Source organism: Phasianus colchicus, chromosome 2 (assembly GCF_987193195.1).
Source record: "Phasianus colchicus chromosome 2, bPhaCol1.hap1.1, whole genome shotgun sequence".
NCBI classification, from domain to species: domain Eukaryota; kingdom Metazoa; phylum Chordata; class Aves; order Galliformes; family Phasianidae; genus Phasianus; species Phasianus colchicus.
In genome coordinates this window covers 40,030,984-40,053,553 of record NC_143437.1, presented here as the reverse complement: position 1 = coordinate 40,053,553, position 22,570 = coordinate 40,030,984, and positions in this window count along the sequence as shown.

Sequence of the window (22,570 nt, the reverse complement as noted above, 5' to 3'; positions counted from 1 at the left end):
TGCAGAAGAAACCAGTTGCCCAGTTTGGTCTCCTTAGGAAAAATTCGGTCCATGGAGAATTTCTAGAAATTCTGTCACAGAGCATAAACAGAACAGTAGGCATATGAAATATTTTAGAAGTTCACAAATTGAAAAAAAAGTACAAGTTGCTGTTCCGGTTTATCTCCTGAATAAAAGACCTTGATATGTTCTCTTGAAATGAAGGTTTACAGTGACAAAGACTCTGCTTGAAGTCCCAAAGCAGTTCAGCATGTGAGTGTTGAGAAGTGTAAATCTTATCTCAAAATGGAGCTTTCTAACTTCAGCTACAAATTATTGGATCCTTTTAAGGCTGTCTGTTGAGGAGCCTCTGTCACCAGAACCCTTGGTGTGGCTGTGTGGGCTGCAGTGAGGTCAGACATTGACTCTTCTTGTTGCCAACCTCCTCCATTGCTAAGCACGGGCTCCCCCACTATTGTAGATTTCCTCTGATGCCATTAACACTTCCAGAACTAGGCATGCAAAGAGAACTGGATGTTGCTAGCAGAAACAAGCCTTTTCCTACAGCCAGTAATGACTACAGCTGTCTTCATTGTAGAAAAGTGAGTGAAGATTTGTGTTCAGCTGATTTTGCACCCCAGCTCTCCAGTCCCTCCAGGGCCACTGATACTCAAGGCAGTGGGTATCACCTTTCTGTAGGTGCAGCCTACTTGCATTCTCCTGAGGCAACCTGCTTCAATTTTGTTTGCACTGAAATATTTGCAGGTTCCCATTTTAAGAAGTAATTCAGCTCAGTGTCATGTCTTCTTCACACATCCTCTCTCCTCAGCCTCCAACAATATTAGTAAATTTTCTTTTAGGTCATTTGTGTAGCAAAAGGCTGAAAAGCATAGGTTGCCTACTGAAGATAGCTCTACCTTTAACTGTGTTCTTTTACGTGTGTACACATTACAGTGTGTTTTGAACCCAGTCTACTAAATTATTTTTAGTCCCAGTTACCATGACATGTTTGTTTGAGTAGTTCTCGATAAAAAAGTTTTCCAGTACTGTAACAAACACCTTGGAGAAATAGAAACACATTGCCCCCAACATTTGTATCATCAGACAGATATGATACTATGCTGATAACTTGTTTCCCTTGAGTCTAAACTGATTATTGTTGAGTAAAGTTTTTTGGGTTTTCTTTTGTTTTCTTTTCCTTTTGTTGTTTCTGTTGATGTTTTTGGCCTTGTTGTTAATGACATTGCACTATTGCTCAGGATCACTTCTTATGTCAGGCCAGCATGCCTATAATTATCAAGATTTTTATCTTCTGTACCTCCAGACAAGCAAGTTTTTCTAGTGTCCCCATGGTTTACTGGTTTAATAGTCCACAGCTCTCCTCACACAGCCCCTTTAAAACTCTGGTTGCAATTAGTACTACTGGTTAAAAACAGCCAGCTTATTAGTGCATTTAGCACATTGCCAAATTGGAAGGGAACAGATTTCATCTTCACCCTTGGTGAATTCTTCATGCAGACTTTTCAAAAAACATTTGGAGCAATGAGATACATTGAATCTATCTGCCATTTCTACATTAAAAACTGTTTTTACAGATTAGAATCATTGTTAGGATTTTTTAGTATTAATAGACATTAAAAACTTTGTTTAGCAGTCATTAGCTCTCTTGCCTTGGATTTTTCCCTGTGTCCTGTCATTTCACAAAGATATTTTCTGGTTTTCCACCCTTCTAATTTGTATTCACTACTATCTCTTTTTCCCCTATGTGTGTATGTATGTGCATTTGTATTCATCTGCATTCGCTTACTTCAAGCTAGCTTGCTTCTTTTTACCAGTCTAAGTTTTTTTCTCTCACTTGGGCAGCTGTGTGGCTTTGGGGCATGTAATAAACTATTGCATAAAATTCCCAACTACACTTCACATTTTAGGAAGGCGAGAACAGCTGGACTGGGCATGATCAAAGGGCCACTGAGTCAGCCTCCAGCAGCGGCCGGCTTGCCTGGGGTGTGTACAGCAGAGCAGCACAGGCACTATGAGAGCCTCCTCGCCCTCATTTGCAGACATTTCCATTCACTTTTTCTGCATCATTTTTGGTTGTATTCCATAATGTTTGCTCCTCAATCAACTGCTTTCCAAGCTGCGGTTTGGCCTATTTAATCGCTCACTGAACGAAATTATTTTGGCCATTTTTGTGCTCATTCTTCTCATCCTTTGCTGAACCTCTCCTCTTATTCACTTTTAAAGACGTAAGGAAACAAAACTGCTTGTACCATTATGATATCTTGCATGCTAAATTCTTTCTCCAAGATAATTTGGCACTCTTTTGCAGCTTCACGAAACTGGGTTTCTAAGCTGTGAAATATTTACGTGATGCTGACTTTGGATATAGCAGACTCCCCCTCCACCATCACCTGAGTTTCAGCAACCAGCAGTTTTCAGTTGTGTACCCAAGGAGTCCTTCTTGTCAAGTTAATGTCTAGTTCAGAACTCTGCAAGGCTGGATGCCATCCCCATGAAGGGAACTGCCAGTTACGGTTATTGGCAGTTCTAAGGAAATGTTGTGCTTGCCTCATAAAAGCAAAGGCCAGTAAGCATTCAGATGGAAGCTGCAAGAATAATCTGAGATCAGACAACTGTCTGTACAGTAAAAGACCAATGAAGTTTATGTTGCTAGCTTATTCAAGAGCAGATAAAAGGTGTCTCACAAACACCATTATGAAAGGGGTTTCTGATGACAAACAGGTCTCTAATCTAGTGATGTAAAGATCTAATAAGATCATGTGGCTGAAAGCTGAAGCAGGACAAATTCAGATTAGAAACAAGATAAAAATGTTGGCAACAAGGCTAATTATACAAACAGCTTAAAGGGATGTACCAGATTCCGTAGCACATGATGATTTCAAATCATAATTAGCTGTCTTCTTAAAAGATGTGCTGTTGCTCAAGCAGAAAGGATGGTCTCCATGCAGAAATAATCAGAAGAGAGTTTTTAGCCTGTATTAAGCTAGAGGTCAACCTAGATGATCTTAATTACCCCCTTGGCCTTACGATCCATTAATCTAGAAAAGTGAGGATAATGGCATGTATTTAACTACCTTGTGTTTTGAATGAGAAAAAATGGGAGAATTGTTCATAGTGAATAATTGATTCTATAAATGTAGGGCATTTTTCTGTTCATAAAATATCTTGGAATAGCCCATTAACTCCTCCAATCTATTATTCACATTTGATGGACAGCCGTCTTGCCCAATACTGAACTCAAAATGTGTGAGTGATGCCTCCTAGCTGGCTAGAGGACAGATGATGTGACAACTCCCCTCGGTGACTGATTAGCATGAAGGCAATCCAGACAAGCATACTTAAATGTTTCACATTCAGTTTAAGTGAACATGTGTACAAACATGATTTTGAAATCCACATTCCTTTAATCAAGCTCCACCGTGTAACCCTACCAAGGAGTTGGCAGAAAAACTGTGCAAGCCTCACTAAAGCAGATGCAATGAACAGGGACACGCACAGCTAGGTTAGGTTGCTCAGAGACCCCTCCAGCCTGACCTTGAGTGTCTCCAAGATTGGGGCATCCACCACATCTCTGGGTAACCTGTTCCAGAGTCTCATCACCCTTACTGTAAAAAACTTCATTCTTATATCCAATTTAAATATCCTCTCTTTGTTTGAAACCATTTCCACTTGTCCTAGGAAAACAGAACCTAATAAAAAGTCTGTCCCATGCTTGTAGAAGCCTTTCTTATTTTTCTTTGCACCTCTTACCAAATTCCATTTCAGTTGAGCCTTGGTCTTCCTGACACCATCTCCACTCAGACAAGCAACATCACTGTATTTCTCCCAGAGCACCTGTCCCTGCTTCCACTGCTATTTACTTACACGGCTGCTAAAAAAGCAGGGTCCTTCTAGGAGCTAATGCAATCAAAACAAAGCAAATACTAAAGATACTAAAAAAAGACTGCTCTCACTGTGAGTTGATACTCTTGTGAGGAAGTGTGGCATACCAGGAGACAAAATAAGAGCACAGGCAACTCATACAGGCTGTAGTTAAATATTACAAAAACAAGGCTGCTGTATCAAGATAGGACAACTACAAAGAGTAACGTGTTAAAGAAAATAACTTCGTTCAAAGCAGATACTCTTTTGATAATGAGACTCATTTAAGTGATTTTAGGATCAAGGGAAGACATCCCTGGTGGTGACGAGACATATCTGAAAGTGCTCCACTGTGGAAAGACAATGATACCTCCAGGCTTGCACTGACAGTTGGTTGAGGAAAGGGGTTGTCCTCCTCTGCACTGTGCTGGTGCAGCCTCATCTGAAGGACTGTGTGCAGCATTGGGTACCACAATATAACAGGACACAAAGCTATTAGAGAGTGTCCAAAGGAGAGCTACAAGATAGTGAAGGCTCTGGAGGGCAAGATGTATGAGGAGCAACTGTGGCCCCTTGGTTTGTTCATCCCAGAACAGAGGAGCTGAGGGGAGGTCTGATGGCAGCTGCAGCTCCTCACAGGGAGCAGAGAGGCAGCGCTGAGCTCTGCTCTGTGTGACAGCGACAGGGCCCGAGGGAACGGCATGGAGCTGTCAGGGGAGGGCAGTGGGGGTTGTGGAAAGGTTCTGAACCACGGGGTGGTGGGCTTGGAACGGGCTGCCGAAGGACATGGCCCTGAGCACCGGACTTAATTTGGACAGTGCACTCAGACATAGGATTTGAATGTTGGGTGGTGCTGTGTGGAGCCAGGAGCTGGGCTCTATGATCCTTCCAGTTTGGGATTTTTATGTTTCTATCATTCTGTGACTCTGGCACCACCAAAACATGCTTAGTACAGTGATCTGCAAACAGAAAATATAGCAAAGTGAGAAGATGGATGTTCCTTAGAAATATGTACCACACAATGCTCTTCTTTAACAAGGCTTTCACTACCAGGCATTGACAGGAAATGCTTCTTGCTTATTGCCCATTGCTTCCCCATCGAGCACACGGAGTTGCGAACACGTCCATCTGCAGGGCTCAAATTGCAGCCAGGACCTACTAAATCACACCCCAGGATGCAGGAGCCTGCATTTCATTTGACCAGGATGTACCCAGAACCTCATCATGCTTTGACAGTCCCCAGTGAAGCCTGTGCTTCTGCAGCACCCGCAGTCCGCACTGGCTTGCAAGCATCCTGAATATTGCAGCGTGTAGGGAAACGCTGCCCCACATAGGAGATGAAGGACTGCAGGTGTTTGCAGTACAGGCTGGGCCAATAAACAGCCATTCAACCTGCTGTGAGCCTGCAAAATGAGCACAGTTTATATTACAGAGATGCCAGGGAGCAGAGGAAGGATGCGGTAGGTGGGAGGGAGTATCTGCATGTGTCAGGGGCCGCTTCATTTTTCACCTTTGGATGGCTTTCCCATTACACCTCCAGCCTGGCATGGAAATGATGCTTGTTCTCTGCCTGTAGTTGAATGCCAAATTGGAGGAAATATATGGCTGCCCTACTTCTGTGCGCTTTCAGCTGGGAGATACGAACATTGCTTACAAAACTTCTTGGCACTGCTGGCACCAGGAGGGAGCAGTATCTCCCAGTGCTCAGCATAAAGCTGATGTTTGAGGTCAGACTAATCTCTGCACCACCAACATCAAGAGCTGCAAGAGCACCTGTTCTCCCAGAGTCATCCTGTGGCACAGAAACAAGAAATAACTCCATGACTGCCCTCTCCTCTCTGAACTTCTTAGTCATCAGAGCTTTGAGATGACTGAGAAACCTGCAGTGAGGGCGGTGCCTAGACCAGAAATGCATCTGCTGTCCTGCCTGGTGCACAGGCAGGCTGTCCTGCCAACCCAGAGATCATGTATTGGTCGTGCATCAATTGCTGCTCTGTGCTTGGGAGGTGCAAGTTTCAGGTGCCTGATCCATTGCTGCAGGAGTTATTTCTGCCTTTGTACAAGGAGGCTGCTTTTGCACCTGCAGAAAGCCACTGATGCCAGCAAAGTACCTCCTGTCACCTCCTGTGACAGCATGACCCCAGAGAAAGGTTCGGTCTATGATTCTTCCCCACCAGAGAGAGTACATGCTGGCATGCAGGCAGCCTGCCTACAGCTGTGTATGCATGCACTGCTGGGTTGTAAAGCCTCTGCTGTCAGGCCATATGCTGCTTTATTGCAATATGACCAGCCAGCAAAAAAATAACAAAAACAGTGTTTTCAGCCAGAAAAGCTGCTGTTCATTTCCCTTTTGGGCTTGCTGTTTGAGTTAGATGGAAGCAGAGTTAACCCCAGATCTGGATGCTCAGCCACTTAATAGTGTTCCCTGCCAGGATTAGCAGTCTCCGTTCAATGCGCTCATTAAAGCCACCCGTTCTGCCCTTGCTGGTGGAGGAGCAGGGCTGGATGCCTCCATCAGGTCTCAGTCCCATCATGACCAGTGCTGATGTGTAATTGGAGCCACGAGGAAGCAGACCCACTCATCCCCAGATGTGATTTAATCTCCCTCAAGAGCAGACATGGGGGAGTTCGTCTGATGGAGTGGGAGGACTGGGTGTCTTAGCCTAAGAATTAGACAAAGGTGCTGATAGCAGATGGGGATTTAGGGTCTTTACTAGCTTAGGTTTATTACAGCAACTCCTACCTATTCTCCTTTTGCATTCATCAGATTAATGCAAGCTGTCTAATAGGCTGGTGCTTTGCAAATCGCAGTTTTTTTGCCCAATTCCTGTCTCTCCAGCACTGATGTGACACTGCTGGCCTGTATTCTTCATTTAGAACACTGCAGGACCAGTTCTGCCATTCTTGAGGCCAGGGAGGTGGCACTTGTGGAGTGCAGCAGTAGGAGTGCTCTGATATCATTTGTAATACATTTTTCACAAAAATGTTCCTTTATTACTCACTGTGTGGTCAGAGCCAGATCCTGGCTTTGGGGAGAAGTCTGGTCATAGAAAACGTGGGTGAAAGAGTCCCACATCTGCTTCCATTTTCCCCAGGGCACATTGGGCATAAGTCCCCATTGGTAGCTCCACAATGTATCTGCATGACAAGGGCTGGATCCAGACTCACTCTCCTCCCCTGCTCTGTGGGGCAGAGCACAACGCTATTTGTTTGCCCTTTGCAGAAGGCGTGCTCCGGAAAAAGGCAGCCTCTCTCTTCCCCCATGCTGACTCAGACCTTCAAAGCCAACCCAGGGCTTTTTCTATCACTAGGCTGCGGAGAGCTGACAGCCTGAAAACTCAAGGAAGCTGTTTGCTTCATTTCAGCAGTTTTGAAGTCTTGTTTCAGTCCAGTGGGTTGACAGAGATGCTCGGGTATTGCTTTCTTGGGATCCATTTATCTAAAGAAGCAATCAAGCTATTCCCACTGGTTGCTGCGTGAAGGCCAAGGAGACTGGAGATACATACACGGGACCTGCTCTTTGATTAGTCTGGTTTGTACATCAAGATTTTATTAGCTTTTACTGCCCTACTGACTGCTGCTTGCAATTGCTTCATGCTAGCCCCAACGCTAATGTCTCCTCTGCTCTCTCTGCTTTCTTTCCCGCTGAGTTTGTGTGAACCTCTTTATTGTCAGCTCTGGCGAGATGATCAAATTTGGCATCTGTTGCTGGGAATTTCAGGCTTATTAAATCTGTAAAAAAAATCTTTAACTCGCAGAAATGTGCATAGGACTGGGTAATCGCAGGTCCCTGTGCACGTAGATTACACTGGGTCAGCATTCTGCACCTGCTCAGGTGGCCACAGATGGACCTTCCAGGCAGGAATATTTGCCTCCGAGATTTTTGTGCCTTACCTAGTATCTGTGCCTTCTTTTGAGGGTTGTGGATGCCCCTTCCTTGGAGGTGTACAAAACCAGGTTGGATGGGGCCCTGGGCAGTCTGATCTGGTGGGTGGCAGCCCTGTCCATGGCAGGGGGATGGTGATCTTTGAGGTCTCTTCCAACCTTCAAGCCCTTCTATGGTTCTATCATTGTATGATTTCTAATGTGGGAAAGAAACACTTTTTCTATCTCCTTTCCCACTCCAGCAACTAAAGCATGGAAGAACTGGGAAGATTTTCTTCCCAGAAAATTCTCAGCATTCCTGGAAATTTGCCACCGAGCTAAAAAGCTGGGTGGAACTTTTCACACTAGGAAAAATATGTGCTCTAAAAAAGTCCTGAGGATGTGGACATGAGAGACAATTTGGGAAAGCACTTTAAACTTCACACGGACTGGTCACTGTTGGCAATTTGTATAATAACCCTGGGAAATAAATGATTATGCTTGATGACAGCAGCAATAATTAAATGCCAGAACCGGTCATTATAAGAGTTAACCACTGATTAATTAGTCTGTTTATATTAAAAAAACAGGGCTGGCCTCACTAACTGATTAGTTGTCTGTGTACAACTACTACCATAGAGATCACTTGTTAGATAATTGCTTAAGTCATTTTTAAATTGTTTTAATTAAGTTCCAGTAATTGGACTCCCCCCAATTCACTTTCTCTCTCTCTCTCTTCTTTTTTTTTTTTTAGAGTGGAGGAGAAACAAACACCATATATGTATGTAATAGGAGGCAACAGAAGTATGACTAGAAATCTATAGGAAAACAAACACCCATCACGAATCCTTCATCTTCCCAGAGGCTTGTAGGAACCTAGAGAAGATTAGATCTTAATGGTTTTTTATCTATTTTGCCTTGCAGAGCCTGAGCTTCTACCTCATTCAGTGCATTCATAATAGGGACAGAGATTCTCAAGTCAGTGAATCCATGTACACTCAGTCTATTAGGTGTGCCTTTTGCCAGCCAGGAGACGTTGTGGGAGCAGTTTATGGCTTGCTGGTAAAGCCTTGCTCACACTTTTGTTGTGCCAAATCCTCCCTTCAGACCTACTGTTTGCCTTTCTCTGCCTGGTCTTCAGGAGTACCCACACTGGCCACTGGTGGGAAGGAAGAGGAAAAAGGGAACCTATGTTGATGGCATCAGTGACAGGGAGGGCTGCCTTCCTCAGAACAGCCTCCTGACATTGTCCATGTATTAGGTAACACAAACACTGGCATGAGCTTGAGACAAGTTCTTTTGTTCCTGGAAATTCAGTCACAGTGGACTTGCAGGAAAAATCCTTTTTGATATGCTGCTGTTCTCTGCATTAGCAGTCATTACCATAGAACCTGCTGTTAAGGAAAACCCTTGGGCATCATTATGCATTGACTCCCCTCTGCATAAGGCCACTTTGCTAATGACGTCATTGATCCATGCATCCAATATGACATTTTCTACCACAGTGTTGCAGTGACATGGAGCTTAGCCCTGGGACACAGTCACCCAGGCACAACACTAACTTCTGAAGTACAGCTTCAGAAGTACAGCTGAACTGAAGTACAGCTGTTTGGCAGCTTGCTGGCCAGAGCTTAATCTTGAATGTGTTTCCTCGATCAGGTTTAAAACTTAAGGCATTGGATTCAGAAAAACGGTAGAGTAACAGAATCAAAAAAGCAGGAATTATCACGTTCTGTCATCACCGAAAGAGTTACCTACCTGCCTTAAAATGCAAATACATACATACACCTCCCTTGCCCAGTGCACAAACAAACCCACCCTATTCATAAAGGTACACTGAAAGTGTGCTCTGATAAAGAACATTCAACTTGTATTTGCTATCTACCTATGTGGCTCTGCAAATATTAGTACTTAAAGGTGCTTTTCTTTCATCTTAACAAAATGTGATGGCTTTTTAATAGAGAAACAGTCTCACTGGTGAATGGCATAGCCACAGCTAAAACCACCAGAGGTGTCAAAATATGCAATGCAGTTGGCAGCACTGTGAGAAAGACAACGAGAAACCTTCCTGCTAACCCCAGCCTCTCCCAGCACCAAGGTGTTCCTCTCGTTCTCACTTGCTGGCTGAAGTGTGCTTTGAGCAGAACAGCCATGAACAAATAAGAAAAAACATGATTGAGGGTGGAAGAGGAAGGATGGGATATCTGCTATACCTGCTGTAGGGAGCCTGCTTTGGCAGGGGGGTTGAGCTCAATAATCTCCAGAGGTCTCTTCCAACCCCTACAATTCTATGGTTCTGTGATTCTGTGCAGTTGTAACCTCTAGGAGTGGGATGGGAGGAACCAAGTGAGATGTGGTTGTACCAGTAGACCTACTGCAGTGTGGTGAGCAACTTACTGGGGTGGAAAGAACTCTGCCTCCTCATGCAAAGACAACATTGTGCAGCCACCAAGCCTCTCACAGGATGCCCTCCCAGAGCCCCGATTCACCAACACTTGTCATCCTTTTGACTCCCTCTTTTGTCCTGCCCTTCTGTTCTCAGTACTGTGACTAATTCATGTCCCACTTCTCCTTCTTTTCCATGTTACCTTATGAATGCCCTTTCTTAACATTCCTGTTTCCCAACCCTCTCTCTAATACCACTACCTCCAGCAGCCCTGCAGACACAGGACCTCACACAGAAGCTGTCTAGACAAGTCCATGAAGACTTGGGAAGCACTTGGACGCTACCACAAAAGGTTATGCAGAAAAAATTAATCTGGAAATTGCAGCCCATTTCCTCCACAGCACAGTTTTAATCATGGCTTGTAAATAAGACATGAGACACACTCTGAATAATGAGGAGAAATGATGGAAAGTATGAAATACCTGATCGTGAGATCACCATTTATTTTGGACAATGAATATAGGAAAGGTTCCCAGGGAAATGCTATTATGCAAGTACATAGGTTCAAGATGAAAGATGGTATCATAATGCATATGGAAATGGAAGTCACATGGACCTTGCCAGACAATCCTATGTCTAAGTTATAGTCTATATGCTTAATTTTGCCATTTTAAAAGCTTCTTAAACTCAAGGGATCAGGGCTTTATTTTGTTAATCACTTCTATGGAAACGCTCCCAATGTGGAAAAGGAATTCAGCAACCGATAAAATAACATTTCATGTTTTTGGCATTTTATAGAGCTTAAATTTTCTGTACCAAAGTGTGGGGTTTCAGCCATACCTTTACTTAAGAGAAAAAGAGCTTTGCTGAGCAAGAAGGAAAAAAATCCCAGAAAAAAAAAAAAAGACCGTAGTCACATAAAAATTGTTCTATGTTTTTTTGTGTATTCAGCACTTTTCCTGAGTAAAGTTTATAGAACACTCACATGAATAAAGCTCCTTTTTTTTTGGTGTGTGCGTGTGTGTGTCTGTGTGTCTGTGTGTGTCTGTGTGTTTAATTAGATTGAGCCTGGAGAGAGGGAGAAACCAAATAAATCTTTAAGTGAGTGCAGGAAGGGATGGATGGGTGAAAATTCTTAAGTGAAAGTAAGAACCAAGTAAGGCTTTCACTGAGATTTCCTGAGGTAGAGTATTCTTTAATCCTGGGTTATTTTCCTGGACTCAGACTAAAGGCAGAAAATGCCTGATTTCTAACACAGGTCATAGGATTTCATCCAACTCATCCCGTGTGCACCATGGTCAAGCTTTGCTCCAGCTGTTGGAGCTGGGGGGCTGGGAAAGGTCCTGGGGAGGGTGGCAGGGTGTCTGAGCCTTCCCTCCAGATTGGATTCCTTTCACATCATTGCCAAAGGTTTTTATTTGGCCCACTCCTTCATAGTGAATTTAGCAAAGGCAAATTCCTTTTTATTCCTCTAGGCTCTAGGACCTGTGGAAGGCTCAAAGTACTTGTTAAAGATCCTGCTGATTTCAGTGCTCTGTGGGAAAGATGTGAGAGGTGCTGGAACTCAGTCTCTTGGTGCTTTCTTGGTGCTGGATCCACCCTCACTGCAGGCAGACCAGCTAGGGGCATTTTTGCATGCACTTGGGACAGCGTCAGCAAAGCTAACTCAGGTATAGAAGTGGCAGTGAAGATGCAGTACTACAGCTTCAGGCACTTTCACACTACATCCTAAGTTATAAGATTTTATTGCTAGTGGTATACAAATTAGCCTCATTAAGACTAGCTCCACTCCTCCTGTGATTGCTGCAATCACCATTCATTAGCTGTAGTAGCTTTATTACAATCCCTTTTGCTCCTTTAGGCTAGCAAGGAAAAGGAGCAGCTACTAGCTCTGAGCAGCTTTTCTATGTGCTGCCTCACAGCCTGACCTCCTGCAGCAGGCACACAGAGAGGAGTAGCCTGTGGTGCAGCCTGTGGGTTGGATGTTACGTCATTCCTGTCCCATGTTTCTGTTTGCTGATTCAATTTCAGAGCAGTTGACTTCTGTGGGAAGTTAACCACAGAGTCAACACGGGAGCTGGCTGAAAGAAACATTCCCGTCAGTGTGGTACTTTGTAGGGCTGAGAAAGGTGATAAAGGCTCTTTAGCAATAGCAAGAATTGCCCTGGTGGTGGCAAACCTTGTCAGTTGGCCTTTTAGGTTTTGTTTTTTTTTTGGCTCTGAGTGTGACAGTGCCAAGTGCTTAAATGCTCTGTGCCTTCTACCTGGGAACAAGCTCTTGCAGGTGGGTGTCCTCACTGTGATGATCAGAAGCTGCTCATGTGCAGGTACTGTTGGTAGTGGGAGAGAAACTGGAAACTCAGCTGGAATGAAAGCTGCTCTCATTAGCAAGGGTGGCTCCTCCAGAGCAGGATGGAAACACGCTGGCTGCATGCTGCGATCTGACACAGCTAGAGCAGCAGCTGCCTGTGCTGGGTGTGATCTGGGGTGCAGGAGGAAGGTAGGATGTGGGCTTGTTCATCCAACGTATCTGCAAAGCACTATAAAAATAGTCTGGGAGCTGCTTTATTTACAAACGAAATGTTATTTTTAGCACTGGGGAGAAAGGAAGTGCAGAAGGCTGTGGCACTGCACTTCACACTTGTTCATTTACCCAGGCTTCCCCAGGGAGCCCCACAGCCAACACAGGCGAGCGGAGTAGGTTTGCAGCAGGAGAGCCAGTTTACATGATTCACTGATGGAAATAAGGCCTTTTGTGACACTCCGTGCAGTGTGAAACATGTTGTTCTTCAGTATGGGGCGAGCCATCTGAGGCAAATGCTACCTATTCAATAAGGAGATGAAGAGGACCAGATGGAAAGATGAATTTGCTTTTCTAGGATCCAAGAGAGTGGGCTGATGCTGTGGCAAGCGGAGATGAAAGCTGAGTTGCAGAGTGAGGATCTAGCTTCAGATCTAAAATTTCTCAGGTGGAGAGAGAGAGAAGCACTGGCCCAAATGTTCACAGAGAAGAAACTGTAGGATGAAGACAACTGAAGGTGCTTTTAGTGTAACTCTGACCTTCAGCACAGCAACACCTGCTGTCCATCTGTGTGTTTCTTAAGTCAAGATGTTCATGCCTTAAATAACCAAGGACAAGAGCATCCCACTTCATGGGATGTACGTTCACATACTGACCATGGCAGTCCAGCTGCCAGAATGACATCTCCCTGCCAGCACCTGGGTCCACTATCTCTGATGGTGCTATCTCTGTCCCTCAGGTGAGAGCAGTTCCAGCTTTTTATTTGCATGTAATGCTTCTTTTAACCTCCCATACACCAGAACTCCCAGCTCTGTCTGAAATCCTTGTCCCTCCCTCCTACTGCCTGATCTCTGCCTTGGCACTGTCCCAACACAACCATATCCTCCAAATCTTTGCCCACCAGCTCCTGTGTTCACACTCTTGTTTCCACAGGGCAATTCCTATCCCACCTCCCCAGCACGCAGTGTGCCTGTCCTGCCCACCACACAGCACAGACATAGGTTGCTCTACTCTCCTCCAGCTCCACAGGGAGCTGCACTTCAGAGGCAGCTGGATGTCTTTTTATAGAGGGGACTTAATGCCACTTGATGGACCACAGCACTATTTTTATGCCAAGTTAGCACAGGCTCAGCATGCTGAGCATGCAAGCATTTCACCCAAGCTCGTTTCTGAAATATAAATACCATTCAACCAAAGTTATTTAGAACTTCAGTTGGATCGACCTGATCTGAGCCAATTATTTTCCCCGACAGAATTAATTAGAATGCATATAAAGTGAGTGAGATGTGAAAGGCAGAATTACTTATTCCATTAACAGCTGGTTTGGGAAAAAAAAAAAAAAAAATGCTGTCCTTGATTTGGCTTTGCTGTGGCCTTGTCATGAAGAAGGCACTCGGGGTTTTCACATGGGAAGCTGTTTTGCTGGCAGCCACAGTTCACTTGATGTTGGTTTGCATCAACAAGCTCCCTGCGCTCCTCCATTTGTGATGATAAGGGCTGGCTGTTTAAACGCTGTCACAGAATCCAAACTCCCTTCTTGCTCGGAACAACTGTTGCTTGGAGCTCTTCTGCAGAGCTAATTTATTGCCAATGAAAGTGAGATGTAAATAGCTTGCAGCAGGTACGCAAGCAGGCATTTCTTCACTGTGCAGTGCCTGGAAAAGAGCCAGCTGGTGCACATACACAGGACTGGGGGAGTGGCCTTTCAGGCACAGGAAAAAAGCAGGACTGGCTTTGAAAGCAGTAACTGCCTTATAGGAATAACTCCAGCCAAAGTGGGGATAAACTGAGCAGTTGAAAACTCATGCTCAAATTTCCTTGGGACTACTCTCTTTCCCAGAGTAGCTCTGCAGGTCTCATCCTATATGAATAAATTAATTCTGAGGCAATATACATGCCAGTACGTTAGGATAAAGTCTGTTTTCTTTTCAAACACAAATCATGAGAAACAAGTGTAATGAAGATTGAGGCCAGCTACCATCCTCTGCCTGGGGACAGGGGTTCACGTTGTCCCACTGAGCCTTTCCATGCCCTGCCAGGGATATTCCAGGTCTGCTTGTGCTCAGGTTTGCAGGAACCAATGAACCATCCTCTGTCTCAAGAGCAAACAGTTTACATCTCACAGTCAATAAACTCAGGCTCTTTGCATTCACCACCTTCTTGCTGACAAAATCCACCCTGTGTCTGTCTCTAGCATTTATTGAGGCCATGGTCCAGTTTACTTTATACTCTTGGTTTCCAGTGGCAGTACCTCTTGGTGGTGCCCTGGCCTCCATCATCTCTCTCAGTCTCGTAGCACACTCTGAAGCTGAACCTCACCTCCTAATAGCTTCCATGATGTTTGCCGAGAATCAGACCTGGAGCTCTGGAAAGCACGTATTCATCCCCAGGCCAATGCTCATCTTCTGAGGGGAAAAAGGGCTCATCTTGTCCCTGCAAACAGCTTTTCCTCATATGCAGTTTTATCCCAGCTTGACTCTTCTTCTTTCATCTCTTTCGTTTTAACTCCCCGCTGCAGATTAATATGGACAAATTGGTGACCTACAGAGCACAGTATTGCCATAACCTCCCATGACTCATAGAAGTGAGAAGCATTATTTCCTATTTTGTGGAGTTATTTTAATCACTATTGCATTGCTTCCTGACATACACTAATACCTTTGTAATTAGGTGTGCTTTGGGAAGGAGGAATGGACCACAAAGTCATATACTGTCTTCTCAGTCCCATAATTTGGCTCATGAAGGAGATCAGAGATATCCTAGAAGTTCTTGGCCATTGCCTATGCCCTCTCTTCTTCTCTGAAAAGCTTTTAAGGCAATGCTGTAATCTCCTTCCTTGCTTCATCCAGGACACACAGCTCTCTTACAGTCTTTGCTTACACCTACTCTAAGGGTATGTTGCTATACATTAAACCAATTCTTTCTCATCTCACCTGTAGGAGGCAAGGAGGAAAGAAAAAAAAAAACCAGTTTGTGATGATTCCCCTCAGTCAACTATTTTCCAGACAAAACAAAAATCCCTAATAGTTTTCTTTTTCTGTTGCTTTGCCCTTATGGCCTGTGGCATGATATCCAAATCCAGACACGTTGTACCAGGTGGGATGTCAGCAGCTTTCATACTATCTCCTATCCAAAGATTCACCTTCGTCAAAACAGCAGCATATTATTGGTTTGCTCAGATTGTGGCACACCAAAATGCCTGCTCCCCTTCTCATGTGCTGCTGTCTCAGCAGCTTTTATGCAATCAGTATGTACGCATTTGATTTCTATGTGTAATACTTCCAACTTGTCCCAGAACGATTCCATCTCGCTGAGCCCAGATCAATTCTCCATCTCATCAAGATCACTCTTTTTCTGATTATGTCCTCCAAACTCATTATAGCTCCTTCCCAGCTTGGTGTCTGCTGCATATGAAGTCTTTTCCATCATCCACCCCGATAATGAAGACAGTGGACAGAAATAGTCCCAAGGAAAAAATTCCCCTGTAGAATCCAACATGAAATGCCTTTTCAATTTGACACAAGAACTTTGTGAACCATTGCGTGCCTTATTCAATAACTTGAATGCTACTTCATGGTGATTTTTTTTCTAATGAAGATTCAACCAAAAAAGCAATGATACTGCAAACATCTCTTTGTCATACTTTATTTGTTCTCTGTGTCAATTAAGCAATGGAGTTTTATTTCAGAAATATTGTTTACACTGCCTTGTTGCCTTGGTTTTGCTATTTGCAAAACACCTTTTTTTTTGGATTTCAGGTAATGAAGTGCTCCTGATGAAGCTATATAGATTTAACTGTAAACTCTACTGCTCCTCTGCAGTAAGACAAGTGGCCAATTTGTTGTAATACAGCCATCAGCTCTCTGCACTTGTTCACTCAGGATTTCTCCCCAAGAGATGCTGCCTAACAGCCTTCTGAAATTGCTGAAATCTGCTTTTTTGAAGTCCAGGTTTTCATTTTGCCACCCCTAGACCCTGAAATAGCCAATGATCTGTTCCCCAGCCGCAGCTTCAGCAGAAGAAGAAGCAGACAGAGAATGTCCAATTCTCATTTCATAAATTGGCCCTTCCAGGACTGAGATGGATAGGCATGATAATCTGAAAACTGCTGCTGTCTTTGCTGTACTTGATCTGTAGACAAAGTACTTTGACTTTAAGAGCAGTAAATCTGGAGGCCTTCATGAGCACAACAAAGAAAAAAGGAAATCTTATCAATTAAGATTGGAGCAAAAGGGAAGATAGAAGATCTTAACTGACATATGAGACAGTCATGTTTTAATTTGTTCTTTGAGAGATAGACACGACGAGTAGCAAATTAGGGTTACTGGCTAATTTGGGCCATTGCCAGAATAGACGAAACATAATTTGATACACTCAAATCAGCTACCAAGGAGCAGGAAGCTGGAATTAATCTAATGAGATCAGAAATAATCCAGAAACTTTAATATTAAATGCAAAACATTTGTTATAGTACAGCACTAAAATAAATGAAAGCCGGGTAGCAAGTCAGGAAACTATCTGACAAAGTCTCTTTTGCAAACTTTTCATATGAGAGCTCTGGGAGGAGGAGGCATGTAGCTTTTGGTGCCTTATGACACACCACAGTCATGGGGACAGAGAACCAAGCTATTTGTTTGGGGCTTCAAAAGGAAAGATTTTTTTTATTCTTTTTTTTCTTAACAAATAGGGGTTAACTACTGCAGAAGGAGATGTAGAAATATTTCAGAACCTAATTATAGTGTTTTATCAACTTATAGACGGAAAATTGCATCTGTGACTTTCTCAGGAACACTGGCAAGGAGCCACATCACAAAAATACTTCTTTGCACATACATCTAGAAAGGATCAAATGCATTTAAGATACGTATATTAATTATTCCTAGATATCTCAACCACTTCTCGAGTGAGGATCACAAGCCTGGCCCTGAAAGCTGTTAAGTACTAATAACTTTCACAAACTTCAGGGAGAAGCGTAGGTGGTCAGTGCCTTAGCTATGTCACCTGGGAAGTCTGGCAATTGTGTAGGCACCTGGATACCGGGACATATATCACCAGGGCCAAGTTTTGACCTGACCAGGTTCTGAAATGGCTGATCAGAAAATGGCTGTCCCATTTCACTGAGGATTTCAGTAAGTGGCAGTACGGCCTCCTTCAGATTTGGGTGTCTTTCCCACCCATTAAAACTGGGGAGGCACCCAATGTCATTGACTCACTGATCCTGGTCCTGTGCACTGAGACCTGACCAAGCATGTTCATAGGAAATTGCTGCTTCACCAGCAGCAGAGCATCAGCTGAGCTACAAAAAGGTTTATCTATGGTTTTTTTTCAAGCAGCTCTGCTAATTTGGAGTGAGGAGTAACCTGGCTTTCGGAAGTAATTGCTTTTCTGTTCTCTCTCCATATCTCTTTTTCAGAGGCCAGGTTTACAAGACACTTTGTCTGTTTCCCATTTTCATGCCAAAATGCTTCTTCTGCTCCATCCGCTGCCCCAGGCTGAGAGAGGTACATGGGGGGCAGCGAGCAGAAAAGCCCATCTGGCTGATGTTTTCTGACAGCACTGTACAGCATGGAGCTGGGGGTTTACTGACTGATTTAAAAGGAAAATAAAGCCCAGCTGGCCTGGTCCTGTCCTGCAGCTGAAAACTCTACCTGGTGGAGCCTGACTGCCCAAAATAGTCATAGAATCATTAAGGTTGAAAAAGACCATGAAGTTCATCTAGTCCAATGTCAAACCGCCCCCATCATACCCACTAACCTATGTTCCTAAGTGCCATATCTATCCTCATCTTGAAAACTTCCAGAAAGGGACACCTGTACCCCACAGTCCTTCAACCCCAGGAGCAGGTTTTTAATTAGAGGAGCACCAAAGGGGAGAAGGGCCATGGTCAGGAGATATAAAGGCTAGGACCAAACCCAACCCATTTCTTTGGGCTCTGGTTAGGCAGCTGTAAGCTGCTCCTTGAACCCATCTCCTCAGGTTGGCCCAGGCAGAGTCTGCAACTGGGAACAAGGACCTGTTATGCAAGCCTGTTTTTAGCATATCTTTGGCTCTGCTCACAGCTGAAGTGTGTTCAGTAACCAGTCCTGCTAAACTGACTGCCAGCCACTGTTTGATTTTTTACATACTTTAGGTCATGTGTGCAGTGAGTTTACACAGCAAGTTGCAGTTTTATTTTTAGAAGACATTTGCAGTGGATGAGTTTGAGGGTCTGGACCAACAGAAGAACTGCCAAATGATACGAAGTGCATTTAGAATCATTTGTGTGTTTGAGACTGCAGTGAGTATGAGGTATTTACCTCAGTTTTCTCCACAGGTCAGGTACCTTTCTCTTGCCATAGGGTAAGGCTGTGAACATGGATTAGGACCACTTAGGACCATGGATTAGTACTTGACTGGCTTTAAGCTCATTCTCTGGATTGTTCATGTTAGGCTGCTCATTTGCCCTTACCCTCTGGAGTGCTTGAGTTTGACGCTAGCTTCTCTTGTAGTGTAATTTGCATTTTGGTGTGTGTTTCCAGGAGAGAATGATAGCATTTTACATGTGTAAATGACTACAAAGTATACTGGGGAAGGGAGAATTAGATCCTTATCCTTTGAAATGATATCAAAAAAACAGAGGCAATTTAGGATTGGACACAAAGGATATTTCCTCATTTTCAATCTAAAATAGTGAGAGAATTGTATTAAAAACCATAATTATGGGAGAAAAAGCTTTAGCTAAAGTTGTGTTACTAAATATTCAAAATCACTTTCTGCATAAAATCTTATCCCTTCAAAAAATTAAGATAATGTATTCATGTGAGTACTCAAAAGATTTCAATTTCAATTTATTGTCAAGGTTGAGAGGTTCTGAATAGGGCTCCTGAGGAAAAGGGCAACTTTGCTATTAAAAAGGTAGCACTTTACTGCTTGAAAGTGATTTCCAAACACTGACTAATTCAGACACAGAATAACACTGTGGCACAGGACAGCTGTAATTTGCCTTGCAATTCCCGTTTCATAGTTGGGAAGCTGAGGTGCAAGTGTTGAATGTTTTCTTTGAAGCAACAGCCATTGAAAAAGTAGGATTTGGACAGGATTCTCATACTCTCAGGTATGAACTGGCAATGAAGACCAAATACAAGATACCATTCTCTTCCATGTGATCAGTTCTTCAAAATATAACCTAAAAATCAGAGTTTTCAGAGATGCAGAGATAAAACAAAAGCTATTCAGCAATGCCATTCTCTAGCAACACTGCACTAGCTTCATGCAAAAGGTCATCTCATGAGATAATAAACGTAATTGTCTATATCTAAGAACAATTTCCGTGTCTTCTGCACTCCTGTACGTTGGAACTACCCAAATTCCGCCTTCTGGTAGGGAAAGGGTGACTAACTGTTTCAGGGGGAGGAAGAATGTTTTCTTCATGATTCAGATGGACCATTTGGACTCAACTGGTTTTATTTATTTTTTCATGTTAAGAAAAAAATAACGTCACCCACACAGAAGCTGTAGATGCCCAAAGAATTAATTTGAATGGCTTCAGTATATATTGCTTTACCTCTGCTCATGAAGAAGACTCTGTCTATTGCAGAGGCTCCTATGCAATAAGCTGCAGCTCTTCCTGAGTCTAAGAGCCTGAAAGTGCCATCTGAATGAAGACTGTGGCCCCAAATGTAGTTCTATGAGGAGAATAAGTTGTGAACAGCAATTCTGCAACTTGCAGGTTCAGTCCTCTGTATGTTGGGTAATGTGGAGGATGCAGTGAAAATCAGCATTTGACAAGCTGAACTTTGAGGACAAAGTCAATGATTTCCTTCAAAAAAACAGACTTGCTTTTTTATATCAAGACAGAAGTGGTGGCATATGTATGAGTTCACCACCTAACCCTATGGTTGAGATGAGACATCAATTATTACTATGTCAAGCTAAGAATGGGAAAGGCCAGAAAGACCTTGGATTGATTTTTAACAACAAAGGACAGTTCCACACATGACTGCCACTAGGGAATAGACTCTGAAGAAATGGGTTTTCTTCAGGAATAAGGAGGAGTTTTAAACAGAAAGATCTGCATAAAAATATCTTTCTTGGTGGCTTTGAAGCCCAAACAGCGGTGGATCTTGATCTGAGCCAAAGGTATGTCCTACATAGTCTTATGGAAAATAAGAAAGTGGTTTTCTATCAAGTCCTAGAGTATGAGGTTGGAAGGGACTCTCTGAGACAAGCTTCTCACACACCTTGGGCTGTTGATTCTGTCCAGTTCACCCATGTTGAGCCTGACCATATAAATCTAACAGTATAAGTTATGTCCAGGGAAGGCTTCAGCTGACTTTTCACATTAATTACATGTCTGGACTGTTCAGTTAAAGATGCCCTTATCTCCTCTCTTCTAGAGGTAAAAGATTGGCAGAAATATTCAGGGCCTGAGTCAGCAGAGACTCATCAGCCTCTGAAACAGAATTCTGGTAGGAAAATGGCTATTATCAAACAAAGGACTAGAACACCCTGAATTATGTTTCCACCGGCATTACTGTTTAGTCATATACAGTCTGACTTTATGAGTCACTGAAACTTACCCTGTGCAAAGAAATGGTCATGTAGCTCATGTAGAAGTGAATGCAATTCCAATGGCTTCACTGAAATGAAACTTCCCCTAGACAGGGATTTGACTAAGTATGTGAAACACTGTTGAGTGTCCTACAAGGAAAACACTCAACTGAGTTAAATTGTTCTATGATGAGCACTTGATCAAAGTTGTGCATTCTTAAAAAAAATCCATTGAAAGAATGTTCCTTAGCAGGTAGACAATATATTAATGAAAGATTATAGTATTTTCCTCAAATTATGCCAGAGGAGAAATCAATTACTGGGAAAATGGATGAGGAAAATGTTCTCTACCTACTGCAGTCTCTGTGCTATTTTTGCTCTTTGCAGTCTGATTTCCATGAAACATTTCTGAAGAGTGCATGTTTTCTGAACACAAATTCCTTAGACTTGCTACTATGAATGCCATAATTGCAGACTAAAGAGACAGTGCCCTGCTCCAAAGGCCTTTGACTGGGAAAGACTGTATTTCAAAGGGAACCTGCAGCTCATGCTGCAGTATTATAAGCAACCACTGCCCAAGTAGGAGTCAGACTGATAGGAGGTGTAAACTCCCAGAAGGCGTATGATGGGGAGGGTGTATGTTATCTCTGGTAGTATAGGCTGAGTTCATGTTCAGAATCCAAAGACAATTTCACTTTGATTTTAATGCCTCTTGTCGACTCATGCCAATGCAAGGTTCTGGTGTAGCATCATGAACAACACTTGCTTGTAACTGGTTTCACCCAGTGGAGTTTACAATAATAATGAAGTAACTTGCTGAGTGTTTTTATAAGTATGCGTATGCTTTGAACAGTGCTGCTTGAAGGATCCCTGCTTCTTCAGCTCCCCTTCAGTGTTCTTTTTATTCATTCTGAATGACTCTTCCTACATCCTCCCACCTAGCAGATAGCAGAAAAACACTTGAGCTTTGCTCAACCAATCTCATTTTCAGAAGAGATTTCTGATTGGCACACCAGGACAGGGTCAGCACCAACAAATCATCCACCTGTGTATACTACTACCACTATCCTCAGCAACAGGCTTCAGGTGAAATTCTGCCCTAGAGAAGTGAGAACCAGGCTCAACATCTGCTCCTGTAACCTCCATGAGGATATCACCCTCGATAGGATCTGTATGGCTGCTGCTGTGAGACATGCTGCCTCCCATCCAGGTGTGTCTGTGGAGTGGCTCAACTCACAGCCACTCTTGCTTTGCTCCACAAAGAGTACTTCTAGATGCCTGTGGCAACAAACAAAATTCCCATGGGTTTTATTGTTGCTGCCAGGGAGATTTACCTGGCAGAAGCCTGTTTTCAGCATTTGTTTTGGTGGGCTTGAACTAGCGATCCTGTCCCACGCTGTCAGCTCATA